This window comes from Triturus cristatus, chromosome 7, assembly GCF_964204655.1.
Source record: "Triturus cristatus chromosome 7, aTriCri1.1, whole genome shotgun sequence".
Taxonomy (NCBI): domain Eukaryota; kingdom Metazoa; phylum Chordata; class Amphibia; order Caudata; family Salamandridae; genus Triturus; species Triturus cristatus.
In genome coordinates this window covers 1,506,933,875-1,506,943,410 of record NC_140590.1, presented here as the reverse complement: position 1 = coordinate 1,506,943,410, position 9,536 = coordinate 1,506,933,875, and the positions used below count along the sequence as shown (strand labels likewise).

Sequence of the window (9,536 nt, the reverse complement as noted above, 5' to 3'; positions counted from 1 at the left end):
CTTAACCTCTAAGAAAATGCCCAAACAGGTTCAGTGGACAGCTAGCTGTCAAAAGGCATTTGGTGACCTGAAGCAGGCCATGTATACTGCTCCCATTCTGCAAAGCCCTGACTACTCCAAAAAGTTGACTGTCCAAACAGATGCATATGAGTTGGGGGTAGGGGCTGTACTGGAACAGTTGAATGATAAAGGTCAGGATCAACCAGTAGCTTTCATAAGCAGAAGGTTGACCCCCAGAGAGAAACGTTGGTCAGCCATTGAGAGGGAGGCCTTTGCTGTGGTTTGGGCTCTGAAGAAGTTGAGGCCATACGTATTAGGTACTCACTTCATTGTTCAGACAGACCATAAGCCCCTCTTATGGCTAAAACAGATGAAGGGTGAAAACCCCAAACTTCTCAGGTGGTCCATTTCCCTACAGGGGATGGACTATACAGTGGAACATAGACCTGGGAATAACCATGCCCATGCAGAAGGACTCTCCAGATATTTCCACTTAGAACATGAAGACTCGACTGGTCAAGGTTAGTTTAATATCCCTGCGTTTTGGGGGGGGGTTGTGTAGGAGAGTAGGATCTGCTTCACATGTTTACCCCCACTTTTTGCTGTTGTTTCACTGTTTTTCGACTTCAGTCTGGCTGGTATCCTGCTTTTCAGGGCCCCAGCCTAGCTGATTCCTCTATAAATTGATTGCATGTACTTTAGGTGCCCCACAGATTGGATCCTGAGGTACCCTTGTGAGTCCCTAGTATATGGTATACTATGTACCCAGGGCATAGGTACCCCAGAGGCCTACCAGGGGCTGAAGCATGTATTATGCCACCCCTGGAAAGCCACCCAAAATCACACCACAGGTCTGCTACTGCAGCCTGGGTAAGGTGGTGCATGCACCCCTTACTGAGGTATAGGTTCACTATACCTCACCTATCATTGCTCATACAAACCAGTCACCCCTATGGCAGGCCTTATCAACCCTGAAGGCAGGGTGCTTGGTTATATGTGAGAGGGTGCCCAGGCATGAACTGAGCCCCTCTGCAGCCTTCGGAATCTCTTCTCCGGGGTTGAGTGGTGTAGCCTGACCATATACTCTTAAGTGCATTACAACCAAACGGTAAATGCTAACTTTGGACTGGCTGCACGGAAACATGTCGTGTTTGGTGTCAAACACATTGGAATCATACCCCCGCACCAGTAACTAGTGTGGGAGTATGATCCCCCCCTTCTAGAAGGAGAGACATGGCAGCACTGGTATACCCCGTGGAAACTTAATAGAGCCCTGGCATCAAAAAATGGATGCTGCAGCCACAGACACAGGTCTGGCCTCCTACAGCTGACTGAAACTCCGGCAGGGGAGGCCTGGACAATAGGTTTCCTGTCACAGGGAGGTGTAACCATCTCCCAGACAGGATTATGTGTATTGGGGCTGGGTGGGAGCACTCTCCGAGTGCTTTGAAGTCCTGCACTGGGGGCACATTTGGTGTCCCTGTGCATAGTCCAGCTCAAACCGGTTCAAGGACTTCCAGCCCCTGCTCTGGTGCGAAACTGGACGAAGGAAATGGGTGTAGCCACCCCTCCTTCCAAACCCTCCTATAGGTGGGTCCCCAGAGCTAGTCTAACCCCTTCCTTAGGTATAAGTAAGGAACCTCTGTAACCAGAACTTTAGATATCCCTGGACGAAACTCTGAAGCTGAATCCTGGAACTTCGACACTCTGCTAAAGACCAGAGGACTGAAGAAATCTCCCTTGGGGTCAAGGAGTGACTCCCCTGCTTGGCAGGCAACAACAAAGCAATTTGCTGGTCTGCATTTCTGAAGCTCCCGCCGGACTCCGAAGTATTTGCAGCCCAGGAAGAGGATTTCCAGACATCTCACAGGCCGACCGGAGTCCCCAGCAAAGCTGAGACCCACAGCCCTTGTGAGTAGCGTGGAACCGGATCTCCTGGTCACCGTGAACTTTTGCAAGTGCATTGACTTCTCAACGTCTCCTGAAGTCGTGCTTGGGCTGACTTGTAGCCCCCGCCTCAAGCACAGAATCCACCGAAGATTGTCAGCATAGTCACCCCGAGTGACCCGTGGGCCATCATTTTTTGTTTCGTCTTGAGGTCCCTTCCCGATCCCTGGTCTGTTGACTGGTGGGTCCCTGAGGGGGTAACTTTGAATTTCCGTGTGCTTCCCTGGTTGCTCCAGACATGCCCCGACTCCCTACCAAGTGGTGAGTCCCACAGATCTTGCTGGTTTGCATCGAAGCTTCTTTCTTGTTTCTGCATGGGTTGCTGTTGCCCAGACTTGTTGTGTCCAATCTGGGCAGCGACACTGCAGCACTCGACATCCTTTGTGGGACCGCTCAAATCCAGCTTCTGGTCGTCCTCGATGCCTCCTGGTCCTTGTGGCTGAAGAGTCAAGCTTCACCTTCTTCACCTGAAATCACCCGACCTCGTGGGCAATTGCCTATCGCCTTCCTGGTCACTGGCTAGTGACCCAGACTCTGTCCACTCTGCTTTCAGGTTCTTCTCATCTTTGATCCAGGCTTGGATCTCTTCGGACACTTTGCATCTTCCAGGCAGCAGCACTTCTTCACCAGCTTCCATTGAAATTGACAACGCGACCCGACACCATTTGACACCTATGTACCCAGCCGCCCTGGGTGAGGTAACACAAGTACTCCAGTGCTCCCATGGGTGTTGGCCCTAGAACTTCCCAAGTCCCAAAGGGTTTGGTCCTGACTCAGTTCTAAGTGTCCCTAATCTTTAAAAATCTAACCACGACTTTCCCCATAGAAGCTAACAGGAGCTCGCGGCTGTGTTCTCACACTGCACACAGCCCCCGTGGGTCATCTGTGTCACTACCTTGGGTGGCTCCTTGGGGTGCCAGCGATTCTACAGGCTCTAGGCCTTGTGTCTAGTTAAGTCGTGGTTCTTATACCACTATTTTAGAATAGGGTTTGGCTTGCCCCTAGGGCCTGACGTGTATTTGTGCTTATTACTGTCATATTTTGAAGTGTACTTATGTGTTTTGACCTCTAGCCTCATAAAGAGACTAGGAGGGTGTGTTTAGAAATAAATACATATATTTTATATATATATATACCTGGTGTGGTTGTCTTTCATTTAGCCATTCAAGAGATTATAGACTGGTAAAACAAGCTGCTTTACATTACTTCAAGACTTAGCCTGAAGGCTGCTCTCCATAGCTACCATTAGGATAGCTTTCAATAAAGGTTGTCTTTAACCTATAACCAATAAGGGGTTGTTTGGACTGATACAAGGTGCCCACTATAACTAGTGGACAGCATATATCAGGCCAACTTCTCACAGACAGCAACCCAGGACTAGTCCTCGCACAAGGCTGTTATCTCTTACGTTCATCAGGCACCCACAGGACAGATGGCGGTGAAAACAACTAGACAGCAAATAGCCAAATCTCTGCAAAACATTGTGGTTTTTGGCGGTCCGGCATCTGAACACAGTGACTCCGCGGAAAAAGCCAGAAAAAGTACAAAACCACTGTCGCTCATGCAGCAGGCCCACCAAATAACGGAACTCCAGCAGGGTAACACAAGATACCGGAATCAACACACCAAGGGTCCATTGTGTAGCCAGATTGTTGCCACAAATCTGTGTTAAGAAAAGCGTTTTTCCAAGTAAGGTTTATTCTTAAGGCTACACGGTTGTGGAGCACACAAGTAGGGTTACCTCCACCTGCAACACCTTCACAACAACCATTAGGTTTTAAAGCATAATATTCTCTGCCTACATAGCAACATAAGAACATTCTAAGACTACATGCACTCTAAGGGTTCTACACACAGTAAATCCTACGGTATCATGCACAATATATATAAATACATATAGATACGAATTGCCAATACTACAATCTGCATGTAGGCTATTGACAATCTATTGATTTTTGCTTCTTTCTATGGGCTAAATCAGTAAGTCAATACTGGGTAATGATGGTGCTAGTAATTACCCTAGTGGTGTCTAGTGCACCTCTTGTATATTCCTGAAGTAGCAGGTGAAGTCACTCATATAAATATGCATTACTAATCACTGGTACTTAGAAAGTACCTTTATTTGGCACATTGAGCAATTCTTAATTAGTTTGAAAATGTTAGCAGATGTAACAAAACGTAAAAGCAAGCAGATGCCGCATGGGACTGGTGGTTGTGTCATTAAATATTGTTGAGGAAAGATTGTATTGTGGCAAAGGGAAAGAGATTGACATAGCTAGAACTTGGCAGCTCAATAAAAGTTTAAAAATAACTGCACCATGAGTCTGGTAATGCGTCATAATGTCTTCCTTGATTACATTGCACGATACCTGGAAGTCAATACATGATGGAGAAGGTAAACAGATTGGGCCAGCCTGACCTTAAGATGGTAGCCCCTAAGTCTTGCAAGACCTTGTTTTTTGTTTTTGATCTTGTGACACGTCATGTTGGCCATCTGGAGTTCAGGCTGTCACGATTTTCAAAAAGAAACCTAAATATGGGGGGGGGGGCTTCTTAGTGTTAGATGTGGACTCCAGTCCTGGCACACATTAAACAAAAAACACCCATCAAAGCATGGAATGAGAGTGGGGTAGGCTGTAATTCACAAGGGTTTTTAAAAAAAAAGATTTATGATGTTTATTTACAGAGTATCAGGATGACTGGATGTGTGGGATTCCACAAACTGAGTTCATGTATAATTATTCTTTACCAAGGGCTGATTTAGCATTTGAAAGACGGTACTCTATTTGACAGAGTGGCGGAGAGCATTACCTCTATCATGCTGATGGACCACTTCCCTCAGATTTAGAGATGATAATCAGCCCAGTGGTCATCTCTGAACATTGAAAGGAATAGCCATCATGAAGGAAAGTAACAAAGAATTAGTATTTAAAAACTATAGCGGAGGTGTAGGGTACCAATGCGCTGAGAGACATCATGACAAAAAAATATTAAAACAAAGGGCAGCATAGGGACCTTTCTCAAAAAAGTGCTAAACTAATTTAAATAAACTAGTGGCCAAAAAGTCTGCAGGTCCCTCTAAGGCCTAGAACCTGAAACAGTGAGGTTCCTGTGAAAATTGACTTTGAACCTCGTGTTAGAACCCATCCCTGCAAGTGGTTAACAACCAATGATGCATCATTAGTCAGCAAATGTAATGACGTCTTCCTTATGTAGCCCATATCAGGTTAAGGCAATGAGGAAATAGCTAGATGTGCCAACAGGCCAGAGTTTCTGAAGGGCTGAGTCTGATCATACCACTCCAGCGCCGATTCCCTTGAAATTAAAGGGTATTACAGGTGCCTCTCAGGGGCAAAGGACATTTGAAGCCCATTGGCACTGCCATGGTGAGAAAGGGGGAGTGTATAATGGCTGGGTGGATAAGGTGACATGGCTGCTACTGTTCTCTTCTGGGTGGAGATGTAGTTGGCTTTCATTAGTCTGTCTTGGCTGGAGTGAGTAGGAAGGTTCTACTCCTCTCTTCTGAGCGGGATGAGTAGAGTGACTTCCACGGCTCTCTTCTGGGTGGAAAAGTGTGTTATGACTTCCATTACTCTCTGCCGGGAACGGGAGAATAAAAGAGCACCCAATACTCTCTCTCGGTGGAAGTGGATGGCATTGCTTTCATTATGCTCCCCTGAGAGAGGGAGAGTGGTTTCCACTAATCTCTGCTGGCTGAGGGTAAGTGGATTCTCTTTGAATGAAGAAGAGTAGCCTGGCTTCCATTAGTCTCTCCTGGTTGGCCGGGAATAAGAGATTTTCCACTACTGTCTTCAGCAAGGGAGAGAGTAATATTGCTTCCAGTACCTGGTTTACAAGGATGGAGTGGAATCCAATAATCCTTAAATTCCTAATTTGGCCCCTTCGATTGAGAGATTGCACACTCCCCCTCTCTTTCACACACACTGGAGTATAGGGCTATCAAAGATTATTAGCTGGTTCTTTGTGTGCCACTGAATCTGATCAGCATCATGGGTCAGATTTCCTGTGTACTCGCCAACAGTGCAGAAAAGGCATCGCATTTTTGTCCACCGTCCAGGTCAGAAATGTCACATCCAATATTCATGTTCCCAAATTCATCATAGTAGATGGTGCTGTTTCTGATGGTGAAGTGTATCGTCTTTAATTCTTTCAGCAGCTCTTCTCCAGCCTGGATGCTATTCACCGTCCTCTAGAAACACAGGGCACAGCCATCTCTATCCTTTGCTAGCCACAGAGGCAAGGCTGGCTATGGCAGAACTTCAAGAGACCCTGTCTGGGGTACCAACACTTTTCTGAGAGATTCTGCAGTCTGGGCAGCACCTTCTGGGGTTTTCTTCCCAGAGTCTGTCGGCGTCTCCAGAGGATTCGCTTGCTGGCCAGACTGTGCGCGAATACGCTGCAATCCAGCTTCAAAGGCTCGGGAACGCTTATTATCTGGGGCTTGTAACTGGAATTTCTGGTGCCTCCGGGCTGTGACCAGCTTGAAGCTTGGTATTCTCTGAAGAGCTTCATTCAGCTGGTGCATCTGATTCAGCTGCTCCTGTGCTACAAGCAGCTGAGAGCGGACCTCTTCATGTGCCTTGCGAAGAACCTTACTTTCCTCCCTTAGGTTCGATATCGTATCCAGCAGCACCACCACGTGGTTCTCATTCTCCCGCTGAAGCTGTGCATATTTCTGGTTGTGGCTCTCCAACACCCGCCGGTTTTCCAGCTTTAGAGAGTTATGCTGCACCTGCAAGTCCAGGAGCTGCTGCTTCACTTCTTCATGCTGGTTCTTCAGGACCTTATGCTGAGAGGGGAGGGCGATGTAACGGTTCATGGCGTCTTCCTTCTCTTTGCTCAGGGCTTCTTTAGCTTCTAATTTGTATTCTAAAAAATATTCCTTGGTCTTCTTGTGCTCCGCACGCTCCTTCTGGAGGGACTGCTCCAGCCTGGACCGGTGCTCATTCACCTCTTCCAGCTGGGCAGAGAGCATCTGCTGCTTGAACTTGAGGGACAGTTTCTCGGAGCTGTGCACTTTCTCCTGTAAGTGCTTGTACAGGTAGAGCACGGACTCCAGGCACATCAAGGCCAGCAAGCAGATGCCTGTCAGCAGAATCCTCTTCTGCCTGTGAAATCCACAGGCCCCAGATCCCATGGCCGGACAGTTTGGTCCTCTCAGCGAGGGCCAGGACCTCGGACTCCCGTTAACATCTTGACAGTAATGTAAGACTAACAGTCGTACGAGCCATACGCGTGCATAGCCCTGCTCAGCCTCACCAATTATGACGTTATTGTGAATTCACAGCGCCACATTGTTACGACAAAGCGCTTTGCGTCCCATACGAGTATCAACTCTGAATGTCTACTTTAATTAAGTCCGCACCCAGAACAGTACAGCTTTGTCATCCCGTGTGTACATCACTTCACGTGCGGTGAGCCTTTCCTGTGCACGCCTGGCCCTTCAGAGCCCCTTCCGCTGCGCCTGGGACTCTGCGAGGATGCTCCGCGAGCAAGGGCAGAAATGGATGGATGTTGTCAAACACTCCCAGGCGAATATTCCTGCAGCAAGCACGTGGCCTTCGATTACAGCTCATCACTTTTTCCGTGGAAGTAGACACGTATTCACAACGCTGCACTCTGCGCGTCCCACACAAGGTTTTTTTTAATGACATGGGAGTAAATGCATGTAAAGGCGACACCAGTAGAATGTTTGCATCTTTGTCATTTTCTCTCACAAACTTGGCAATTTAGCACTGCTACGATATTTTGTAAAGAATCATTATTGATGTTCTCTGGTGCACAGAATGATCCAGCCCTTCCCATAACTTTTAACAGTTGTGAAAGTTTTCCTTTATATACTTCGGGGTAGGAATCTAGCGATAGCTTAGAAAGTTTCTATGCACAATGTTTTTCTTTTTGTCGGCGAGGCCCTTTTTCAGCAGTGTAATGACCAAATAGTCCCAGACACATCCAGAAATCAATCCAACTCATGCATTAAGAGGCAGAGCACCCAAGAAGGCAGAGTGGCATTTAACAGCCAATACCATGTTGGGAGAGATGTGTACCGCTTTGAAGCTCATTTCTTAGAACAGTAATGACAAACGGCCTGGCAGATAGGTGCGTTTCAAGGTTGGGCGAGACTGCTTTGACTTTCCATCCCTCAACACCCATGACCGGCAGGGGGCAGTCCCAGGATTTGCAGTAGCCTCAATGATGCTCATAGCACAGTCTTATACGTCTTTATTTAGTTTAATCGCAAAATATAGTGCTCCTTTACAGTATTATCCTTGAAAGCAGTCACTGTAGCTTTGTGGCACCAAACATCGTTTTTGTATTTTTTTCTATGTAGACATAATGTGTGACACTAAACATGTTATTCTCCGGAAAATCAGGCCTTTTGATGTGTTGTGTTAGCTGTGTTTGTAATTATGTATTTATCATCCGCGCATTCATTTTTTATTTTCATGGGGCGGATAGCTAAAAAACACGTCCATTATTCGATCTTGCCTTTATTTACTTTTCATATTTCTACTTTTCATTTGTTACACTATAACAGCTTTTCTCTAATTTGAACAAAATTATTTTTTATGTCAATGTTCAAAACATTTTGCAAAATGACATGATGTCGATCATCTTATATAGACATAAATAAGTTGGCACATAACAATACAATATTCTTATTCCTTAGAGTGGTCAAATATAAATTATTTATAAAATAGAGGAAAAGTGAAATCAATTAACCTAAAAATAAAATGAAGTAAGCTACAATGAAAAATTGTTTTTTTCTAATGAGCAACCCATAAAGTACAAAATGGTATTGCTTGATTGATAAATGCATAACGCAAATGCAATTAACACTACGTCTCTTGACAATAATGCATGACAATGCCAAGGTTTTGTGCACTTTTGAGTCTATTCCCTGTGGTGCAGGTGGCAGGCACAGACACGTTAAGAAATGGACAAATTGTCACACTTTTACAATATTTATAAGAAACAAAGGGCCTGTTACTATGCGTTTAGAACTAATAGAATTGAATATATAATGGAAAATGTGATGTAAAATGCAAAATGTTTGCCATTTTCCCCAAATTCTCTTGGGGAAAGAACCCCCCACCCCCTCCCCCCCCCCCCAAAAAAAAAGCCCACTTGTAGTGGTCAGGCTCACTTGCTGCATTCACGTGTGGTGCTGTACAAAAGTTGCCGGCCCCTTTACACATTACCAATGTCACATATACCAAGCAGACACATGGTGTAAAAGTGTACTTAGCACATGTATCTTGTAAGTTTTAATGAACTAATGTAAGTGTTACATTTGATAATAAGTATTAAAGACTGCATTCACTGTAGTATTAGAAAATGTATTCATATAAATGTGTTTTGTCATAACCGATTGTGATAATTAAACCAACCTCATTTAGTAGTTAATGCACTTACTATAGAGATTAAATTTGACTTTCATAATGTGTGTACTAAATTACATGAATAACAGGTATTGATTTGCAAACTGACTAGAAGCCATCCTTACCTATGTAGAATGCGATTTTACTTAAAACGATACAAGGTTTATGAAATGTGTGCATTAATAT

At 45.3% G+C, this 9,536-nt stretch overlaps 1 pseudogene; it reads right to left on the bottom strand.

The window, feature by feature from the left end:
- Positions 1–5,962: 5,962 nt before the first annotated feature.
- Positions 5,963–7,105, bottom strand: LOC146812258 (Golgi integral membrane protein 4-like; annotated as a pseudogene).
- Positions 7,106–9,536: the final 2,431 nt, after the last annotated feature.